This window comes from Xenopus tropicalis, chromosome 4 (assembly GCF_000004195.4).
Source record: "Xenopus tropicalis strain Nigerian chromosome 4, UCB_Xtro_10.0, whole genome shotgun sequence".
NCBI classification, from domain to species: domain Eukaryota; kingdom Metazoa; phylum Chordata; class Amphibia; order Anura; family Pipidae; genus Xenopus; species Xenopus tropicalis.
The window spans coordinates 15,636,307-15,660,192 of NC_030680.2; the positions used below are offsets into that span (position 1 = coordinate 15,636,307).

The 23,886-nt window shown below is 40.6% G+C and overlaps 2 long non-coding RNA genes across 2 annotated transcripts; both read left to right on the top strand.

Annotated features, from left to right (window-relative positions):
- The first annotated feature begins 4,619 nt into the window (after positions 1-4,619).
- Positions 4,620-6,933, top strand: LOC116410285. The gene is made up of 3 exons (XR_004222240.1): positions 4,620-5,100; positions 6,471-6,503; positions 6,637-6,933. It is a non-coding gene; the product is annotated as an uncharacterized LOC116410285 (long non-coding RNA).
- Positions 6,934-20,992: 14,059 nt separating this feature from the next.
- LOC105946069 lies at positions 20,993-23,575 on the top strand. Its single transcript, XR_001169602.2, has 4 exons — positions 20,993-21,032; positions 21,700-21,781; positions 21,939-21,982; positions 23,510-23,575. It is a non-coding gene; the product is annotated as an uncharacterized LOC105946069 (long non-coding RNA).
- The last annotated feature ends 311 nt before the right edge of the window (positions 23,576-23,886 follow it).

Below are 23,886 nucleotides of genomic sequence, written 5' to 3' on the forward strand. Positions count from 1 at the left end.
ACCCATCGCTGCCTGTGCAGGAATACAGATCTGCCATTTCAACTGCCATTTGTATCTGTAACATGAAACCCATTCCCAGCTGGGGCTGGTCACGTGACTGGCATTGTTATTTCAGCCCTATGTAACTATATGTATGTAACCCACATTCCCAGTCAGTTGCACATGTGATGTCACAATGGTTTGAACCTCACAAAGGTTTGAGTAAATGTAATTAGTGTTTGTTGTGAGTGATGTCGTTGTGATGTCACAATGTGCACAGTCAAAGTGTCCAAGCAGCGGCCAAACTGGCTCATTCTTGATCAGGCGACTGAGGTAGGTGGAGCTCTAGGGATGTTTGTGCCAACGTTAGCAGGAATAAGAGATAATAATAACTAATCAGTTTAATACTGGCGCTGTGGGGGCTTTAGTGTAGTTTTTTTCACAATGGCACAAAAATTTGGCAACAATTTGTCAAAAAAATTGACGCACGCGTGAAAAGAAATGTTGAGCGTCGTGTTTCTGTGCGTCTTTTTTCATGTTTTGAAGATTTTTCGCTGTTTCACTTTTTTTTGACAGTTTCACTCATATTTCACTCACTAATTACTGTAACTAAAGTGATATTTCTTTTTGTCGCCATAGAGAGAAATTGAGAGAATGTTTCGGCGTTTAATTTCGTGGCTCCCTTGTGTGCCAAGGGTAAGAACTTTATTCTTTTTACTCTAATATCACTCATTTAGTGCTATTCATAGCCTTGCTATATACAGGTATAGGACCCATTATCCAGAATGCTCGGGACCTGGGGCTTTCCGGATAAGGAGTTTTTCCGTAATTTGGATCTCCACACCTTGTCTACTAAAAAATTATTTAAACATTATTTAAACCCAATAGGGCTGTTCTGCCCCAATAAGGGGTAATTATATCTTAGTTGGGATCAAGTACAGGTACTGTTTTATTATTACAGAGAAAAGGGAATCATTTAACCATTAAATAAACCCAATAGGGCTGTTCTGCCCCAATAAGGGGGTAATTATATCTTAGTTGGGATCAAGTACAGGTACTGTTTATTATTACAGAGAAAAGGGAATCATTTAACCATTAAATAAACCCAATAGGGCTGTTCTGCCCCCAATAAGGGGTAATTATATCTTAGTTGGGATCAAGTACAGGTACTGTTTTATTATTACAGAGAAAAAGGGAATCATTTAACCATTAAATAAACCCAATAGGGCTGTTCTGCCCCCAATAAGGGGTAATTATATCTTAGTTGGGATCAAGTACAGGTACTGTTTTATTATTACAGAGAAAAGGGAATCATTTAACCATTAAATAAACCCAATAGGGCTGTTCTGCCCCCAATAAGGGGTAATTATATCTAGTTGGGATCAAGTACAGGTACTGTTTTATTATTACAGAGAAAAGGGAATCATTTAACCATTAAATAAACCCAATAGGGCTGTTCTGCCCCCAATAAGGGGTAATTATATCTTAGTTGGGATCAAGTACAGGTACTGTTTTATTATTACAGAGAAAAGGGAATCATTTAACCATTAAATAAACCCAATAGGGCTGTTCTGCCCCAATAAGGGGTAATTATATCTTAGTTGGGATCAAGTACAGGTACTGTTTTATTATTACAGAGAAAAGGGAATCATTTAACCATTAAATAAACCCAATAGGGCAGTTTTGCCCCCAATAAGGGGTAATTATATCTTAGTTGGGATCAGGTACAGGTACTGTTTTATTATTACAGAGAAAAGGGAATCATTTAACCATTAAATAAACCCAATAGGGCTGTTCTGCCCCCAATAAGGGGTAATTATATCTTAGTTGGGATCAAGTACAGGTTCTGTTTTATTATTACAGAGAAAAGGGAATCATTTAACCATTAAATAAACCCAATAGGGCTGTTCTGTCCCCAATAAGGGGTAATTATATCTTAGTTGGGATCAAGTACAGGTACTGTTTCTTTCTGGATAACGGGTTTCCGGATAAGGGATCCTATACATATATATATATATATATTATTGTAGGGAGACCAAATCACTTGAAAATTCAGGGACACGTCTAATAAATACATGTTGCAGGGCAGCACTGATTGGAGTGTCCCTGAATTTCCAAGTGATCTGCTCGCCCTATTGTATTGCTGAATTCATTCTACTTTGCCTATTCGCTCATTTCTTTTTATAATAAAACCTCTTTTTTATTCTTCACTAGAAACGACGGAATAAACCGAGAGAATCTCTTGCGGTAAGCAGAGAATAACTGATTCACTCAGTATAAAAATCCCACATTACTATTTGCCCTATTCGAGCTATTGCATTTACAATCTGTTTGCCTCTTTCTCATTTATTTTGTAATAAAACGTGTTTTTATTCTTCTTAGATTGAAACGATGAAGTCGGCGGCGGTCGTCGTGGTAAGCAGAAGAGGAAACGGGTTAATACAATATAATGATCACTCTTTGCTTCACTATTTGTGCTTTTCCCAGCCATTTCATTTACTTTTATTTTTTGCTATTTTGCTCGTTTATTCTTGTAATAAAACATGATTTTATCCTTCCTAGAACCACCAAGACGAACCCGCTGGCGACATCATTGTGGTAAGCAGCAATTTGTAAAAAACACAACTTTCCTGGTTTATTTGTGTTATTGAAACCTTATTATTTACTGACCTATAGATTTATATGTGACTTTGTCACAGGCCCTTAATAACGCTGATAATTTACTGGTATATTCACTACTGACCCCATTCCCCCATCATTTCTACTTTCTTCACTTTTAAATCTAAAACTACAAAATCATTCATTACCACAAACCATATATGGCACATTCTATAACATATCAATATATATAATAGATTATTATTGCTGAAACCCTTTTCAATATGTTTGGTTCCCTGGCAAGAGACAGCCCTTCCCCTTTGAAATTCATATCAGAATAATAAATTAATGTACAGGTGAAGGACCCCGTTATCCAGAATGCTCGGGACCAATTGGTATTCCGGATGAGGGGTCTTTCCGTAATCTGGATCTCCATACCTTAAGTCTACTAAAATATCAATAAAATGTTAATTTAACCAATAGGGCTGTTCTGCAACAATAAGGGGTAATTATATCTTAGTTGGGATCAAATACAGGTACTGTTTTATTATTACAGAGAAAAGGGAATCATTTAACCATTAATAAACCCAATAGGGCTGTTCTGCCCCCAATAAGGGGTAATTATATCTTAGTTGGGATCAAGTACAGGTACTGTTTTATTATTACAGAGAAAAGGGAATCATTTAACCATTAAATAAACCCAATAGGGCTGTTCTGCCCCCAATAAGGGGTAATTATATCTTAGTTGGGATCAAGTACAGGTACTGTTTTATTATTACAGAGAGAAGGGAATCAGTATTAAAAATTCTGAATTATTTGATTAAATTAAGTCTATGGGAGACGTGCTTTCTGTAATTCGGAGCTTTCTTGATAACAGGTTTCTGGATAACGGATCCACACCTGTACAGACTGAATTTATATATACACATGAATGTATCTTTCTCAAAAGCACTTTTTTCCCAGTACTAAACATATCTTTAGTCATTTTGTGCCTTATATAGATCTTTGATAGATGATAGGCCGTTAATTCTATAAAAATAACATCACTTTTGTTTATCCCATTCCCAGGCTCTTCCGGAGACCACCATCTGCCTGGTAAGCAGAAAAGGACGCCATAACATTATTACTATTCGCTCCCCCTTTTTTATTTACTAATGTTCATATTTTGTTTGTTTTTCATCGCACCTTTTTTAGCCCTAAAAATAGAATATTTTACTAATTACACCATTTGTTTGTAATTTACCAAGTGTAAAAACACTAATACAAAATGGTGCTGTGTAAAAGCTGTCAGTGGGAGCCGCGCCGGCCAATCGTAACAATCTGTATTGAATTTTTGGCTCGAGAGGTTTTTGTATTGATTTGTATTGAATATTGTATATTGAATATTCTTGTGCAAATGAGGTTTTCGCACTCTTATTTGTATTCGTTCTGCGGTTTTATTCCTTCGTGTTTTTTACATTGGAATCTTTTAATAAATAAGAAATTTGTGAGATTTTTGTGGGAGAATTTAGATAAATCTGCCGGTAACTCGGCCCAGTAACATGGTTCCCTGATTCCCTTCCATATCGGCCTCTGTGCATCCCATGTTTGTATCCCCGCGCCACTTTTCCCAGTGAATCTGATCTATTTTCCTCTCTTAATCAGGTTCCGTCGGTTGGTTGTGGCGACACCACCTGCCCAGAGCCGCCGACCCCTGGTACCAACATCTGCCAGGTAAGTAGTAAAGGAACTATTTTATTTTCTGAGTTAATTAATGATAATGAACTACAGAACTATAGTAAGTTGATCCCATAACTAATCGTATTGCTCTTCATCAGGAGGAGCCAGAGCAGGTTGCTGAGCCTGGCGAGGAGATTGAGGTAAGCATAAGGCTAATAGAGAGGGATAAACGCAAATCAAAGTCCCTTATCAGCCAATCGGCTTATTTACAACAGAAATCATACAACCTCGCTCATCTTTTTTCATTTCCCTTTCTTACCCAGGAGCGCCCAGAACACACCGGGGCTCAGACTCGCCAGGTAAGAAATATCAAACCTCACAAAGGTTGGAGTAAATGTAATTAGTGTTTGTTGTGAGTGATGTCATTGTGATGTCACAATGGGCACAGTCAAAGTGTCCAAGCAGCGGCCAAACTGGCTCATTCTTGATCAGGCGACTGAGGTAGGTGGAGCTCTAGGGATGTTTGTGCCAACGTTAGCAGGAATAAGAGATAATAATAACTAATCAGTTTAATACTGGCGCTGTGGGGGCTTTAGTGTAGTTTTTTTTCACAATGGCACAAAAATTTGGCAACAATTTGTCAAAAAAATTGACGCACGCGTGAAAAGAAATGTTGAGCGTCGTGTTTCTGTGCGTCTTTTTTCATGTTTTGAAGATTTTTCGCTGTTTCACTTTTTTTGACAGTTTCACTCATATTTTACTCACTAATTACTGTAACTAAAGTGATATTTCTTTTTGTCTCCATAGAGAGAAATTGAGAGAATGTTTCGGCGTTTAATTTCGTGGCTCCCTTGTGTGCCAAGGGTAAGAACTTTATTCTTTTTACTCTAATATCACTCATTTAGTGCTATTCATAGCCTTGCTATATACAGGTATAGGACCCATTATCCAGAATGCTCGGGACCTGGGGCTTTCTGGATAAGGAGTTTTTCCGTAATTTGGATCTCCATTCCTTGTCTACTAAAAAATTATTTAAACATTATTTAAACCCAATAGGGCTGTTCTGCCCCCAATAAGGGGTAATTATATCTTAGTTGGGATCAAGTACAGGTACTGTTTTATTATTACAGAGAAAAGGGAATCATTTAACCATTAAATAAACCCAATAGGGCTGTTCTGCCCCAATAAGGGGTAATTATATCTTAGTTGGGATCAAGTACAGGTACTGTTTCTTTCTGGATAACGGGTTTCCGGATAAGGGATCTATACCTATATATATATGCATTTTTTTGTACTAGCACCCAGGTTTTGCAAATGGTGTGCACCCTATGGACTATTATATATATATATATATATAGGGGAATGGGGTCAGTAGTGAATATACCAGTAAATTCTCAGCGTTATTAATGCCCTTTGACAAAGTCACATATAAATCTATAGGTCAGTAAATATATATATATCTTTGTCAAAGGCCCTTAATAACGCTGAGAATTTACTGGTATATTCACTACTGACCCCATTTCCCCATATATATACATATATATATATATAATACAAAAGGTACCCCGCACTCACAGGACTTATAAGAAAATAAACAAATTTTTATTGGTCAAAAAACAGTTTTTTGACCAATAAAAATTTGTTTATTTTCTTATAAGTCCTGTGAGTGCGGGGTACCTTTTTGTATTATCTCTATTATAATTCTGCACCCAGGCATCCTTACTTCTGATACGTGAGTGCCTGATCCTCCTGGACTTGTATACACGCACAGCAGGAACAAGGAGAGCACTCCTAGGATTTAAAGAATTGTGAGCAAAATGTAAATGCAAAAATAGAAAGGTTTATTATTCATCGTTTCGGTCTCACACAGAAACCTTCATCTGGAGTGAAAAAAAAACAAAACAAAACACTCCAGATGAAGGTTTCTGTGTGAGACCGAAACGTTGAATAATAAACCTTTCTATTTTTGCATTTACATTTTGCTCACAATTCTTTAAACCCTAGGAGTGCTGTCCTTGTTCCAGTATATATATATATATATATATATATGTAGGGAGACCAAATCACTTAATTCAGGGACACGTCTAATAAATACATGTTGCAGGGCAGCACTGATTGGAGTGTCCCTGAATTTCCAAGTGATCTGCTCGCCCTATTGTATTGCTGAATTCATTCTACTTTGCCTATTTGCTCATTTCTTTTTATAATAAAACCTTTTTTTTATTCTTCACTAGAAACGACGGAATAAACCGAGAGAATCTCTTGCGGTAAGCAGAGAATAACTGATTCACTCAATATAAAAATCACATTACTATTTGTCCTATTCGAGCTATTGCATTTACAATTTGTTTGCCTTTTTCTAATTTATTTTGTAATAAAACGTGTTTTTATTCTTCCTAGATTGAAAGCGATGAAGTCGGCGCGGTCGTCGTGGTAAGCAGAGAGGAACTGGTTAACACAATATAATGATCACTCTTTGCTCACTATTTGTGCTTTTTCAGCCATTTCATTTACTTTTATTTTTTGCTATTTTTGCTCGTTTATTCTTGTAATAAAACATGATTTTATCCTTCCTAGAACCACCAAGACGAACCCACCGGCGACATCATTGTGGTAAGCAGCAATTTGTAAAAAACACAACTTTCCTGGTTATTTGTGTTATTGAAACCTTATTATTTACTGACCTATAGATTTATATGTGACTTTGTCACAGGCCCTTAATAACGCTGAGAATTTACTGGTATATTTCACTACTGACCCCATTCCCCATCATTTCTACTTTCTCACTTTTAACTCTAAATTTAAACTACAAAATACTACAAAATACTACTACAGCCCCTTCCCCTTTGAATTCATATCAGAATAATAATTATTGTACAGGTGAAGGACCCGTTATCCAGAATGCTCGGGACCAAATGGTATTCCAGATGAGGGGTCTTTCCGTAATCTGGATCTCCATACTTTAAGTCTACTAAAATATCAATAAAACGTTAATTTAACCCAATAGGACTCCTCTGCCCCCAATAAGGGGTAATTATATCTTAGTTGGGATCAAGTACAGGTACTGTTTTATTATTACAGAGAAAAGGGAATCATTTATTATTATTATTAATATTAACATTTATTTATAAAGCGCCAACATATTCCGCAGCGCTGTACAATAAGTTAACCATTAAATAAACCCAATAGGGCTGTCTGCCCCAATAAGGGGTAATTATTTCTTAGTTGGGATCAAGTACAGGTACTGTTTTATTATTACAGAGAGAAGGGAATCATTTAACCATTAAATAAACCCAATAGGGCTGTTCTGCCCCCAATAAGGGGTAATTATATCTAGGTTGGGATGAAGTACAGGTACTGTTTTAATTATACAGAGAGAAGGTGAATAAGTATTAAAATTCTGAATTATTTGGATTAAACATTAAGTTCTATGGGAGACGTGCTTTCTGTAATGCTGAGCTTCTTGATAACGGTTTTCTGGATAAACCCCCGGATCCCACCACCTGTAACAGACTGCATTTATTTATACACATGAATGATATCTTCTCAAAAGCACTTTTTTCCCAGTACTAAAACATATCTTTAGTCATTTTGTGCCTTATATAGATTCTTGATAGATGATAGGCCGTTAATTCTATAAAATAACATCACTTTTGTTTATCCCATTCCCAGGGCTCTTCCGGAGACCACCATCTGCCTGGTAATCAGAAAAGACGCCAACATTATTACTATTCGCTCCCCCTTTTTTATTTACTAATGTTCTTATTTTGTTTGTTTTCATCGCACCTTTTTTAGCCCTAAAAATAGAATATTTTACTAATTACACCATTTGTTTGAATTTACCAAGTGTAAAAACACTAATACAAAATGGCGCTGTCTAAAGCTGTCAGTGGGAGCCGCGCCGGCCAATCGTAACAATCTGTATTGGATTTTGGCTCGAGAGGTTTTTGTATTGATTTGTATTGAATATTGTATATTGAATATTCTTGTGCAAATGAGGTTTTCGCACTCTTATTTGTATCATTCTGCGCGTTTATTCCTTCGTGTTGTTTTACATTGGAATCTTTTAATAAATAAGAAATTTGTGAGATTTTTGTGGGAGAATTTTGATAAATCTGCCGGGTAACTCGGCCCCAGTAACATGTTCCCTGATTCCCTTCCATATCGGCTCTGTGCATCCCATGTTTGTATCCCCGGCGCCACTTTTCCCAGTGAATCTGGATCTATTTTCCTCTCTTAATCAGGTTTCCGTCGGTTGGTTGTGGCGACACCACCTGGCCCAGAGCCGCCGACCCCTGGTACCGACATCTGCCAGGTAAGTAGTAAAGGAACTATTTTATTTTTCTGAGTTAATTAATGATAATGAGCTACAGAACTATAGTAAGTTGATCCCATAACTAATCGTATCGCTCTTCATCAGGAGGAGCCAGAGCAGGTTGCTGAGCCTGGTGAGGAGATTGAGGTAAGCATAAGGCTAATAGAGAGGGATAAACGCAAATCAAGTCCCTTATCAGCCAATCGGCCTTATTTACAACAGAAATCATACAACCTCGCTCATCTTTTTCATTTCCCTTTCTTACCCAGGAGTGCCCAGAAACACCCGGGGCTCAGACTCGCCAGGTAAGAAGAAATAATTGTTTCTGCTCTCTTACACTTTAGCAGTAGGGATGTAGCGAACCTCAAAAAAAAAAGTTTGCGAACGCGTTCATGAACTTACGCCAAAAAGTGCGAATATTCGCAAACTTTGCGAACCCCATAGACTTCAATGGGAAGGTGAACTTTAAAACCTAGAAAAAGCATTTCTGGCCAGAAACTGATTTTAAAGTTGTTTAAAGGGTGCCACGACCTGGGCAGTGGCATGCCGGAGGGGGATCAAGGGCAAAAATTCTCTGAAAAATACTTTGTTGACACAGCGTTGCGTAAAACCGCAAAGGCAGCTGGCAGACCTAGCTGAAATACGCGGCGTTTTTTTGCTATTTCGCCACTATTAGCACCATGGAAACGGGATTTGCTTACACCAGTACTAGGCTGAAAAACACCATGTGTGGCTTGTGCGGTGGTTTTAGGCAGAGAAAAAACGCAGCAGAAAAAAAAACGCGGCGAACCCAAATTGCAAACATACGCAAAAAGTTTGTGAACTTCCGAACTTGCGAACACCCGATGTTCGCCGGCGAACAGTTGGCTACATCTCTATTTAGCAGCCATATTAATGCCATTCCCACTGTGTCCCTTTGTGATATTTATACCCTGTCTCAAAATCCTCATTACTACATTGAATTGATCTGATCTGGGGCCTTTTCTATTCTTAACTAGGAGGAACCAGCTGACAATCCCTCCGACAATAACACCTGTCAGGTAAGTAAAAGGGAAGGGAGACATATTGTGAAAATGGCGCCACTCAGTATTATATTACTTTCCTTTATACAAGTTTTATCTCAGAATGATTTATGGGACTAAATTAATACAATATTATTCTTTTTTTCCCCAAATCTAGGAGGGAGCAGGCGACGCTCTGCCTCAGGTAAGCAGCAATGGGCACAATAGGTTACGTTTATATGTTGTGTTGCGCTGCAATAAGGAGTTTAACTGAACTGAGTTTAATCCCCTTTTTCTGTATTCCCATTAGGACTATCAGGAGCCTGAAAAGAGCCTTGATGACGTAAGCAGAAAAAGAAACCTTTTACAAACTTTGCATTCATTTGCCCTGTGAAATATTCATTTGTGATTTCTCTCTCTTTAACCAGGATGACTCCTCATCCTCCCACCATTCCTGTCACTGTGAGGTAAGCAGGAAATAATCAATGAACGGATGAAAGTGCAATGAAAGAAATGTTAAAGATTTGTTTTATCATATTCTGTACTGATCTGAGTTTTCTTATCTTAACCAGGAGAATCGAAGGTGCATGCCTCAGTTGGAGCCAAAACAAACTCTTTGGGGTAAGCAGCAAAGACAATTATATTACAATTTCCATCCCGGCATCAGATCGCCCTACAGAACATTCACTTTAGCATCTTCTCTAGGGAACTGAGTTAATGTAGTTCTGTGGGGCTGAATTAATGGGAATAGTTTTATAGGTTGGGTTAGATTGCAACACGCAGACTGTAGTCTAAAGATTGTAACTGACTTTATTTTTAATCCCCTTTTCCTGTCTTTTCAACAGCCAACATCATCGGAGGACTCCAGTGACAGCGTAAGCAGAAAAAGAAACCTTTTACAAACTTTGCATTCATTTGCCCTGTGAAATATTCATTTGTGATTTTCTCTCTCTTTTAACCAGGATGACTCCTCATCCTCCCACCATTCCTGTCACTGTGAGGTAAGCAGGAAATAATCAATGAACGGATGAAAGTGCAATGAAAGAAATGTTAAAGATTTGTTTTATCATATTCTGTATTGATCGGAGTTGATCTCATAAAATAATGTTTTCTTACCTTAACCAGGAGAACCGAAGGGACATGCCCCCATTCGAGCCCTACTTTGATTCTGGGGAGTCAGAGGAGAGCAGTGACAGTGTAAGCAGAAAAAGAAAACTGTTACAAACTTTGCATTCATTTGCCCTGTGAAATATTCATTTTTCATCTTCTCTCTTTTATAACCAGGATGAACAACAGAGCGAGGAGGGAGCCCCCTCAGAGTTGATCTGGATGAGCTCTCTGGACTCATTGTTCTTTGTAACGAGACCCAGAGAGTAGGGGCAATACCATCAGCCCCCTGAGGTAGGGATAATATTACCTACTTTATTGTACCCATTATATATATTACTGGCTCATTTGTTGGGGAATTTGTTAGTTTTTCTACATTTAATAAACTCATATATCAAATGCTCTTCTTATTTATTAATAAGGAAAACTCTTTCAGATAAAAAAAACTCGAATACCTCGAAATTACTAATTTGTAAAAAATATGGCACGACTTTGCCCAGGGCAACTCCCATTTACTTCTATATAAACTCACTCGCATTTAGATGGTGAAGTTTTACATTGGAGTTTTCAGGTTTTTTGCACTTAAATAACAGACATTTGAGCTTTCGAATCATAATTCCAATTTGAGGTTCTTCGAGCACAAAAAAAACTCGAACTATTTATAAATTCCCCATATATGTGAGAACCCGACTAAAATGTTACCTAAGATAATGGTACCCCAACAATGAATTATTCCTTGTCCTTTATATATTTATTTCAACATTTTACCAAATACACTGAATTCATATGATAAATCCTTTTTCTCTTCCTCAGGTGGAGCAAGAACATCTGCCGAGCTGTAACACCTGCTCTATCTAGTAGAATTAGGTCTGAAGCAACTGGACTTTTCCCAGTTCATCTTGGAAACGTTTCCCCAACTCATCCGAGCGGCTTCTTCAGTTCAGATGGCAGGTAGGGAATTCCCCGGCACTTGAACCCTTGAGGGTAGTACACTCACAGACATCCAATCACGGTGGTTCTGTTGAACGTGTTCAGTTAGGGGTTGGCTGAAACTGACAGGGGTAAGAAGGTGAGATCCAGTCACAGTGATACCATGATTCTTATTGATGAGGTAGTTAATCCTTCAAAGTACATGCCTGGAAGTGTAAACTGCTGTGAAAGCGCCGGGGTAAGGGTGTCAAAGCGCCATTGTATGTTGATGACAGAGTGAGGAAACGGCTGAAACAAGGCACCACCCTCCACAGCAGAACAAGGCTGAATCCAGAACAAATTTGTTCCTTACTGGGCCTGTGTCTCAATACCTACTTCAAGCACAATGGAGTTTTCTATGGACAAAAACATGGTGGTGTTATGAGTTTGCCTGTGTCTCCAGTTGTAGGGATGTAGCGTACATCGCCAAAAATGTTCGCGAACCCGTTCGCGGACTTTCGGCAAAACTCGCGAACCCGTTCGCGGACTTTCGGCAAAACTCGCAAATATTCGCGAACTTTGTGAACCCCATAGACTTCAATGGGAAGGCGAACTTTAAAACCTAGAAAAGCCATTTCTGGCCAGAAAACGGATTTTAAAGTTGTTTAAAGGGTGCCACGACCTGGACAGTGGCATGCAGGAGGGGGATCAAGGGCAAAAATTTCTCTGAAAAATACTTTGTAAAAAAAACGCCCAAAAAAAACGAAAAAAACCCCCCAAAAAATAATGCCAAAAAAACCCGCAAGCTATTCCTATGTATACGCAAAGGCGAAAAAAACGCGGCGGAAAAAACCAAGGCAAAAAAATGTGGCAGGCTGAATCCAGAACAAATTTGTTCCTTACTGGGCCTGTGTCTCAATACCTACTTCAAGCACAATGGAGTTTTCTATGGACAAAAACATGGTGGTGTTATGGGTTTGCCTGTGTCTCCAGTTGTAGTGATGTAGCAAACATCACCAAAAATGTTCGCGAACCCGTTCGCGGACTTTCGGCAAAACTCGCGAACCCGTTCGTGGACTTTCGGCAAAACTCGCGAATATTCGCGAACTTTGTGAACCCCATAGACTTCAATGGGAAGGCGAACTTTAAAACCTAGAAAAGCCATTTCTGGGCAGAAAACTGATTTTAAAGTTGTTTAAAGGGTGCCACGACCTGGACAGTGGCATGCAGGAGCGGGATCAAGGGCAAAAATTTCTCTGAAAAATACTTTGTAAAAAAAAGCCAAAAAATAACGCCAAAAAAACCCGCAAGCTATTCCTATGTATACGCAAAGGCGAAAAACCGAAGCAAAAAAATGCGGCGGAAAAAACCGAAGCAAAAAAACGCAGCACAAAAAAAAACGCGGCGAACCCAAAATGACGAACATCGCCAAAAGTTCGCGAATTTGCGGACTTGCGAACACCTGATGTTCGCGCAAATTAGTTCGCCGGCGAACAGGTCGCTACATCTCTAACCAGTTGTAGTGAACTGTTACATGAAAGAAGTGGAAAAGAAAGCCCTGGGCACCTTCAAGGGAACTGAAAGAGCACTACTTGCTGTTTGATTCCCACCGCCCTTTGGAACATAAACTTGGCGTTATTAGGACTTGGCACCATTGGGCTGAAACTGTGGCACCCAATGCAGAGGCTGAAGAGAAGGAATACAAACCTCTAAAAGGAGCTCTGAGAACTTGTGGGCCCCCAGACTGGGCCTTTATGGAAACTAAATGAGAGACAGGTTGCGATGAGCAAGTTTTTTCGGCAGGCATGGATTCACAGCCATTGGCTCATCAATAAAGACAAGCAAAGAGACCAGGCCAACACACACCGAATAAGTTTAATGGAATCGTCGTGATTGGACGTCTGTGACTGTTCTGCTCCAGTCGTACTTTGAAGGATTAAAACCCGCATCAATGGGAATCATGGTACCACTGTGACTGGATCTCACCTTCTTACCCCTGTCAGTTTCAGCCAACCCCTAACTGGATACGTTCAATGGAACCATTGCGGTTGGATGTCTGTGACTGTTCTACCCTCAAGGGTTTAAGTGCCGGGGAATTCCCTACCTGCCATCTGAACTGAAGAAGCCACTCGGATGAGTTGGGGAAACGTTTCCAAGATAGACTCGGAAAAGTACAGTTGTTTTACACTTAATTCTGCTACAAGGCAGCCATCGGGGGGTGGGGTAGGGGCACAGGGGCCCATTTATCATCCTCGGGCCCCACAATAACATCTGGTCCCCGATGGCTAGCCTCTTCTGCAGCAAAGGAAAGAAATATGGAATTCAGAAAACACTTGCAAGCATTTGTAAGTGCATCTGATGCTAAATCAAATAGAGCTTTGGAGGATACTCCGTTTGTTTTTACTCCTATACTACTACTGTACTGTAAGTAGCCTGCAGAGCGCAGGGCCTTTTATATTTATTAAACAGTTTTACACTATATTTGCCTCATTTTCTATATACATCGCTGAATTGGATCTCACTTCAATCAAAAGCCCAGCTGGGTGTGGTTTATATGCTCTTTTGATACGTTGTTCTGGTGAGCAGTTTGAACATATATATAGCTGGGGTCACATATATTGTGGTGTTCATCCAAAAGCACTCACCATATTTATTATTGTGTTCAGTATATTACTTTTTTGCACTATATATTTTATTTTTTATTTTCATGCGCTTCTATCAACATTCTGCACATAAATCAAATAGATGTTGCCCTTCAAACAGAGGACTGACAAAAATATTAAATCTTTTCTCTTTTTGTAAAGAGGCACATTTATACAATAAACGTTCCATTGTTGTGTGACATTGAGCGGCTCTGTTTGCTTATTAGAGAGACAGGGAAAGGTTGGGGGAACAGGGAGGGGGGACTGGAGTTTTGCTTTGCTGAGACACCCGAGAAACTATGGGGGGGCATTTACTAACCCGTGTTTTTGGAAACTCACATAAACTCCTGAAAGTTATTTGATTAAAAAAACAATGATTTATTAAGAATCCTTAGTATTAATATCTAAAGAATAGCAGCAGTTTAAATGTAAACCAATGAAAGTCTGCAGTCTAGTGTCCAACTGTGAAAAGTTTGGGGACCCTGGGGTTAATACTGTGAGAATGGCAGCAGGTTGGATTTCCCCATTGAAAGTCATTAGGTAAAACCTGATTGGTTGTTCACAGCTCTGCCCACTTTTGGACATCCAACAATCATTATATTTTCATTCAGACGGACCCCATGACTATGTGATTCAAGTTTGTAGCTTCAAAGCTGTAAGTGTGGCAGCAGTTTAAAAATCTTCCCTGTCAGAGTCAATGGGATAATTGGGGGGTTCGGAGAGGCTCCCCAAGAAGACGGGGGCGGGATCCCTTAGAAACACACAAACAACCTGCTCTGCTATAGGGCGAAGAAGTGTGGGGAGTTTGGGTGTTGTACCCCTAAAACTGTAGGAGGAGTAGCGTTTAGAAAATAGGGGGCGCTAAGAATAGGAATCAGTGGAAGTGGGACAGTATTTGGGGGTTCCCAACCCAACACAATAAAAGGTTACATGGTTACAATTAGCCAGATAATTCCAACTTACATACTGGCAGGGTTCAGCTTGCCCTAGTGCCCCGTTGGACATTTGATTTGTAATGGAGAAAATGGCAGTTATATCTTACCCTTTACACACAGCACAGACACTGAGCCTCACCAGCCTGACACTCAACAGAAGTAAATCACACGATGAACACCTTCCATTGCCATAAACACCCCCTTTTTCCTTTCAAAGTTGCAGAGTTTTTTTAACTTTTTTCCTTTCAAATGCCAGGGGGGCTGCTGTAAGGTGCCATAGACAGTCACTATTTATTGGGCCTGGGGGGGTCTGTTTGGGCCTCTGTGTGCTTGAAATGCCAGGGGCTATTCTGAGTCTGGGCCTGGGTATTTATACAGTAGGCAGCCTGGTAGCCTTCCAAGGGCAGTGCCCTATAGTATCTCTCTATACAGGCTATGGGCACAGTTAGGGGGCTGTTCTTTCTGAAATAGACACACTGTCATGGTGTTAAGTGTGGGGAGTTTAGGTGTTGTACCCCTAAAACTGTAGGAGGAGTAGCGTTTAGAAAATAGGGGGCGCTAAGAATAGGAATCAGTGGAAGTGGGACAGTATTTGGGGGTTCCCAACCCAACACAATAAAAGGTTACATGGTTACAATTAGCCAGATAATTCCAACTTACATACTGGCAGGGTTCAGCTTGCCCTAGTGCCCCGTTGGACATTTGATTTGTAATGGAGAAAATGGCAGTTATATCTTACCCTTTACACACAGCACAGACACTGAGCCTCACCAGCCTGACACTCAACAGAAGTAAATCACACGATGAACACCTTCCATTGCCATAAACACCCCCTTTTTCCTTTCAAAGTTGCAGAGTTTTTTGAACTTTTTTCCTTTCAAATGCCAGGGGGGCTGCTGTAAGGTGCCATAGACAGTCACTATTTATTGGGCCTGGGGGGGTCTGTTTGGGCCTCTGTGTGCTTGAAATGCCAGGGGCTATTCTGAGTCTGGGCCTGGGTATTTATACAGTAGGCAGCCTGGTAGCCTTCCAAGGGCAGTGCCCTATAGTATCTCTCTATACAGGCTATGGGCACAGTTAGGGGGCTGTTCTTTCTGAAATAGACACACTGTCATGGTGTTACTGTATCTCCCCCTATATACAGGCTATGAGCAAACACAGAGGGCTGTTCCTGCTGGCTAATGCTTAGTACCAAGGAATACCCATGCTGGTATAGTGTTATGGCATCTCTTTGTACAGGCCACACAAACTCCTCATATTAGAATTGGTATCAAATTTGGCCCAGTCTGGTGTTACTGGTGCCATGTGCCATGGATGTGACAGTCAAAGTGATATTAAAGGGGCAGTTAGGAGAGTCAGTAACTCACCCAGACTGGCATTATAGCTTTGCAACAGCGCAGAGTTACATACAGGTGTATGTGAGTGGGAATTGCCAGCATCAACATCAGTAACACAAGTGAGACAGCATCAGGTTGTTCTTTGGGGCAGGGATGTGTATGAACCTCTATGGTCCTGTAACCTCTATTTCAGCTCAATAGCTGCCTTCCCGGACTAGTACCAGTAGAACATGGGTTACACTGTACTCTCTTACCCAGAATGGGCCTTCGCTAAGTGGAAGAGGAAGGTGAGGGTGTTGTGCAACTACACCTCTCTTGCTGCTATGCAGAAAAATGAAAACAGAGGGCGCCAGAGGTTCTTGCAAATAACAAAGTAATAAGTGTTTATTGAACATCCACAGGGTTTACTCACAATACAGCTTCAGAGGCCAGTGGTACAGGCAACACATACCGAGTGTATATTCAGACTCACACTCTCCTGCGGGCAGACTGGCAGGAATCTCCCTTCACCTCTGCGACACACCCTGTAGTGGATCCCTCAGGGAATTCTCTATCCTGATTCCCTATTCACTTGGATCCCTACACTACAGGCAATGTGGCCTGGGAGACCTATCTCCAGAAAAACTGCAAATCCTATGCAGGAGCTCATGCTGCTCATTCTATCTCAGCCCTAACTGCCTTACACTCCTAGAGTGGTACTATAAAGGGAGCTACAACTGCCCCTATCCAATGCCTCATTCACGGGGCCCTGTTCCCCGACTTCACTGGGCCTGGGCCCCTGCCCTGGGCTCTCAGCACACACCCACCCTGTCCCTAAGGTGGAAGCAAACAACAGGAAGGTGCCACTCCTCTCCCAACACTATACCAAAGTCAGGTAGGATGTGGTCACTATACCATCTAGCCAATAGCACACATGTTAATGAACTCACTTAGATACATTCCCTTCTGCCCAGCAACTAAGGGAAATGAACCTGTAGGGATTTAAAGCCATAGGGACCATTTAACCCTATGGGTCCCTACAGTCCTATAGACTCCCATGACCCTTTACGCTTCTATAGACTCCCATGACCCTTTACGCTTCTATAGACTCCCATGACCCTTTACGCTCCTATAGACTCCCATGACCCTTTACGCTTCTATAGACTCCCATGACCCTTTACGCTCCTATAGACTCCCATGACCCTTTACGCTCCTATAGACTCCCATGACCCTTTACACTCCTATAGACTCCCATGACCCTTTACGCTCCTATAGACTCCCATGACCCTTTACGCTCCTATAGACTCCCATGACCCTTTACGCTCCTACAGACTCCCATGACCCTTTACGCTCCTACAGACTCCCATGACCCTTTACGCTCCTATAGACTCCCATGACCCTTTACGCTCCTATAGACTCCCATGACCCTTTACGCTCCTATAGACTCCCATGACCCTTTACGCTCCTATAGATTCACATCTGTTCTAATATTTGCATTCCGCTACCCTATTGCGCCCGGCTATGCACTTGCACTATTCCGCCACTAGGTGTCTCCCTTCCCCAGACGTTCGGTGTCCTCACATTTTCCTGCCTGCGACGTGATCCCTTTCTCAATGAAAAGCCGTCTCTAGGCTGCAATGACAGTTTCATCCCCAAAGCAACAGCAAACGGTGAGCGATCGATCCCACCTCCAGCCAGCCAAGCCAACCCTACCTGGGCCGACCTGTCCCCACCTGAGCCAGTGCCAAGCCGGCAGTATGTGCCCCTAACGCTGCAGCGGAGGATCTCCCGGGGGGCCGGCAACCTGACTGCCAATGAGTCGCAACGTTCCGGAGCTGTGACCCAGAGGGGTTGGATCCATGGGCGTCCGCAGAAAATTTTCCAAGGGGGGGCAAGTAAGCTAGTATCATCCTGCAACAGACAAATATATATATATATATATAGAGATATATATATTTTTTTTGCAGGATGATACTAGGGGAGGCTAAAGATGGCCCATACACAGACTGACCTACAGCTAATGTGACACTTAGTGGATTCGCTGCTGGCGTAAAAAGTTAACCTCCCAACTACCTCTTGCCGTTCCCACTGACTCCCAGGGATACTGTACAAAAGTGCGGGGGGGGCTTTTTTGTTTTTACCCTAAAATGTTTAGTATGTTAAAGTATTTATACGCGCATTTCTGTGAGGGGATCTGCAAACATTTGTGTTTGTGATCAGGGCTAGTTTGCATTCAAATTCACTTTTATTTTTAATGGTTTTTCAGTTATTTAGCTTTTTGTTCAGCAGCTCTCCATTTGGTATTTCAGCAGCTATCTGGTTGCTAGGGTCTTATTTACCCTAGCAACCAGGTAGTGGTTTAAACAAGAGATGGGAATATGAATAGTTAAGGGGCCTACTTGGAAAAATAAGTAATACAAAATTATAATAATAATAAAATTGTAGCCTCACAGAGCAATATTTTTGGCCCCCATTTGAAATCTGTATAGAGGCAGAACAGAGGCCTGGGTATGAGGCCTGGGTATAGTGCCTGGGTATAGTGCCCCTGTATAGTGCCCCTGTATAGTGCCCCTGTATAGTGCCCCTGTATAGTGCCCCTGTATAGTGCCCCTGTATAGTGCCCCTGTATAGTGCCCCTGTATAGTGCCTGTGTGATGAAATCTGCAGCAAAAGTTGAGAGTTGGTTCTCAGGTAAAGTTACAGCTGCAGATTCTTCTTTTCAGTCTTCATTTGTTTCCAGTTTGCAAAATCTCCCGATCCCTGTGTGCATCTGTGCTCTGATTGGTCAATTTTACTGTCTGTCAAGGAAGCTGTGCTCTGATTGGAGAATCCACAAGAAGAAAGATCCAATCGGAGCACAGCAAAAACGGGCTTGAGGAGACAGTGCAGAAAGTAAGGTTTTTTTTGCTACTTTTCCAGGGGGGGGCAAGTGCCCCCTCTTGCCCCCTTCTGTGGACGCCCATGATCATGCTAGCAAACACAGAAATAAATACCTGTAAACACACCAGAAAGAAAAAGGAGTTGTTGAACTACAACTATGTTCATACCTGGTAGGAAAAAACTGCCTTTTAAGCCAAAGACCAAACCAGAGCCTGCCAGAAATAATATAAGCAGGAAAAAGGTACAACACTGCCACAACAGAAACCCCAGTTAAACCAGGAAGCCCCTGATGAAATAAGAGCTGCTATACCTGCTGTGTCTGCACAGTAGATTTGACTCACAAGGAATTCTACATGCATAAAATAGCAATAGCAAGGAGCCCAAGAAGCATACAAGCACGTAACAAGATAACACTGGCTTGTAGGTAAAAGGCAAACTCCAGTCAGAACCCTGGAGAAAGACTGGTTATAAGGTGCAGACTCCCTGTGAGAAAAGGAGACACCATACTGCTACAGCAGTGCAACTCCCAGCCAGTCTGAATGTACCCAGTGTAATAATGAGCTCCAATACCTGCAGAGTCTGCATGGTAGACTCAGAAAGGCTAACAATATGAAACAGCAATAGCAAGGAGGCCTAGAAGCACACAAACACCTTACAGGATAAAATTGGCTTGTAGGCAAAATGCAAACTCCAGTCAGAACCGTGGAGAAAGGTTGGTTATAAGGTGCAGACTCCCTGTAAGAAAAGGAGATACCATACTGCTACAGCAGTGAAACTCCTAGAATAGTCTTGGGAAGCACCTGGTGTAAATGAGCACACATACCTGCACCCATACCTGCTGTGTCTGCACAGAGGACTCAGGCTTACAGTAAAAACACTAAAGATATCAATAGCAAAGTGCCCTAAAGAAGCACTTACACCTTACCAGATAGTAGTGAGTAGTCAGCAGGATGGAAACTCCCACAAGAACCCAGACAGCATTCAGCTGAGGGACATAATTAGCTCATTAGTATGCAGGCTTCTCAGTGCACTGAGCATTTCATACACACAGTGGAGACTGAAGATTCATACTCACCAGATTCAGGCTTAGTTATCACTAGCCCATATCCATACCCATGGCCCTTTAGTCCGATATCAGTCTTCAAAGGCTCAAAACACCATAGGAAAAAGGAGACTCAATTGATCACAGGCAGGAATGTGGAAATACCCACGCCTGTATACTTTCCCACTAAGCGCCTGTTTGCATACTGTGCATACATGGGAATAGAGCAGGGGGGCTATTTTAGCACAAGGCTAGGACCATGGGTATGCCCACACCTGCATTTCTTCCCAATAGGTGAAAGTTTGCTTACTTTACTTATTGGGGCATCAGGTAAAATCTTCTCCATTACCTGGGAATCATCCCTCTATGTATACACAGAGGTAAAAAATAAATAAAATGACAAAAACAAAAGAAAAATCAAAACTGTGAAATAACAAAATGGTGAGGAGGGAGATCCTACCTCCTGTTCAGTAGGACAAAAAATAACAGTGGTGAGGAGGAAGTCACATGGTCTTATAGGTAAGGATTAATTTTGATTGGCTTTGGTATATAGGTCCTACCTCCTAGCTGGGGGGGCAATACTGCCCATGCGTACTGACATGGAAGGGACGAAGAAGAAAGCACATAATGTTAAAAACTGTCTGGCAATGTAAGTTCCAGAAGCCCCAAATTGGTTGTCAGTGAAAGGGTTAAAATTAGTGCAATATTAGAACTTCCCGTTGCCTTTTACTGTATATAATGGGCTTGGTGTGTCAGTAAGCATTTCATCTTATGGTTTATGAACCCAATGCCTGCGGTGCCAGAAACTCTCCCTCTGTTACTGATTTGGCTGACATTGTAAGGTTGGAAATGTAGAAAATGGTGCAAGGGCTTCTCCTAGAATAGATCATATAGCCATATATAGCAGCTTTGCTTTATATAAATGAATACTTCAGTATGTACCAGATTCCTTTTGTCTATATTTTATCCCGAAAAGTGCACAGACCTGACTGCCGAGATCAGCAGCTTTGCACATACATGGAGACTTAGTAAGAGGTTCCAGGGCATTCAGCTGTTTGGAGAATGCTTTGTGTTGCGCATAGGGAAGGGCAAGGCTTTGCCAGTGGGTTTGTGACATCAAAGCAACCTGTTGCCCCCCCCCCATTCAGCAATTACTTAAACTGGCTCCTAACAGTCTGTAATATTATTGCTTTTATTTAAAAAATAAGCATTTTTGGTTAACAAAAATATTGGAGAATAATATTGGTTTCATCATATCTGTCCATCTGGACCATTTGATTTTCATGATAGTAACATCTTTTTTTATCTATTTGCAGGAAAGATTGACAACTATACAATCATTTTATATATTTTAATGGTTGTGCTTGTTATCATCTTGTTTGCACTTTGGTTTAAATGGTAAGCACTGGTTAACATCTGTGAATTCTTATTTGTTGAACAAAAATGAATAAAAAAAATACTACCTGCTCTTCTCAAAATCTGTGCATCACTAGTGTGCATCCTATAGAAATGTAACCCTAACTGGTGCCTTTTCTGTGTTTCTTCTCCTTGGCAGGTATGAAAGACGGAGAGTTCTGTAAGGACCGGGACCACGTGCAAGTAAGAAAGATACAGAAGAGTTAGATAAGGTTTTTAATGGGAAGATAATGTGTGACTGAGAGAGAGATAATAACGTAGCTGTAAAGCAGCCTAGAAAAAGAACTGAAAGTACAGTTTGAGGGCCTGTTTTTAATTCAGTATTAAAGGAACAGTAACATCAAAAAAAGTGTTTTAAAGTAATTAAAATATAATGTGCCGTTGCCCTGCAAAAAACTGGTGTTTTTGCTAAAGAAAAACTACTATATAAATAAGCTGCTGTGTAGCCATGGGGGCAGCCATTCAATCTGGAAAAAAGGAGAAAAGGCACAGGTTACATAGCAGATAACTAGTAGATAAGCTCCATATAATGGGGGTTTATCTGTTATCTGCTAAGTAACCTGTGCCTTTTCTCCTTTGAATGGCTGCCCCCATGGCTACAAAGCAGCTAACTTATATAAAATTTAGTAGTGTTTCTGAGGCAAACACCCCAGTTGTAGCAATGCAGGGTAACAGTACATTATATTGTAATTACTTTTATACACTTTCATTTTTGTGGGCTTTAACATCCATTTATTTTCTCTTGCCCAGGCAATTCCACTGAGAAGCCTCCGTATCAACAACTCCCCCCATTACCCCAGCTGCAGCCAATGAGGTTGTGAGATACAGAGCAGCTCATTATACAGAGGCTTCTTAGTTGATTGCTAATTGGTTGTGATTGTGTGAAATCCAAAGGAAATCAAACCCAGTAAATGTGGCTGGAACTCGCCTGAGGTCCAAGTGTGCATGGAAACGTGATCTTGACAGGAATTGCTCATCACATTCAATATGAATAAAAAGTGTCAAGGAATAAATATGGATCCCTAGAAATAGGAGTGAGTGTGACAGTGTACTGAATAGAAGAAAGGGATTTACAAGCCCTGAAGGATCTGTTAGATCAATATTAACAGTATCGGAAGCCCAGGCTGGGATGTAGGGGTGAGGACTGGCGCTAGGTACCGTGCGTATAATCAAGCGCATAATAACAAACATTATAAAACTGACACAAAAATAAAAAATGATTTGATTGTGACAAATGTACACAGATATAATAGCCCCTCCATTATGTAGATATAGTTGGCCACTGGTGTATATTGGTTATAGAGTGCATACAGTGAGAACAAAGGGTTGGCCTCAGAGTGTCAAGCAAAATGTGGTGCAAATAGTATGGCGTAGTTCTGTGAGCCAATAGCCCGATATAAGCGGGTACTGAGACCCATAGGGAGTCTATAGAGACTTCCATACCATATCAATAGGAAACCAGAAATTGGCCAGTATAATAATGAGTTCATGGGTTGTTCCATCATTCCCCATTAAAGTGGAACTCATATGTATGAGGAGTATCAACTGTAGCTGCTGTACATGATTTCCCTTATACCATATATATCATTTAGACACTAGAACCAATTGGCAACATATTTAATTGGCAAGGACTTTGGTAGACCAAACGAAGAAAATATTCTGCCTGTATGTTGACGGCTAAAATGTGTTCCTCTTATTTATCCTTTACAGATGGAGCATCATGAGGTGTAACAAGCAGTTAAAATTGTATGTTTTAATTAAACGTTTTTAAAAGTTTTTCTTGTATTATTCTTTTTAGTAGTTGATATTAGTTCTGTTTATAGCACAAAACTCTATTGGTTTGTTGGTTTAAAAGTCATTGGCGGATATCCTCTTATAGACAGATTACATAGATACACATAGTTTATAGATATATACACATAGTTCTGGGTGTATCCATACAGTATAAATACAAGCATAGCTATTTCATATCATCATTTGCAAAAAACAAAAAAACAAATATGAAAAAAATATAAAAATATAACCTGATAAATCAAATTCCATATTAATCCCTACAACATAGCTTGTATTTACCGTATATACTCAAG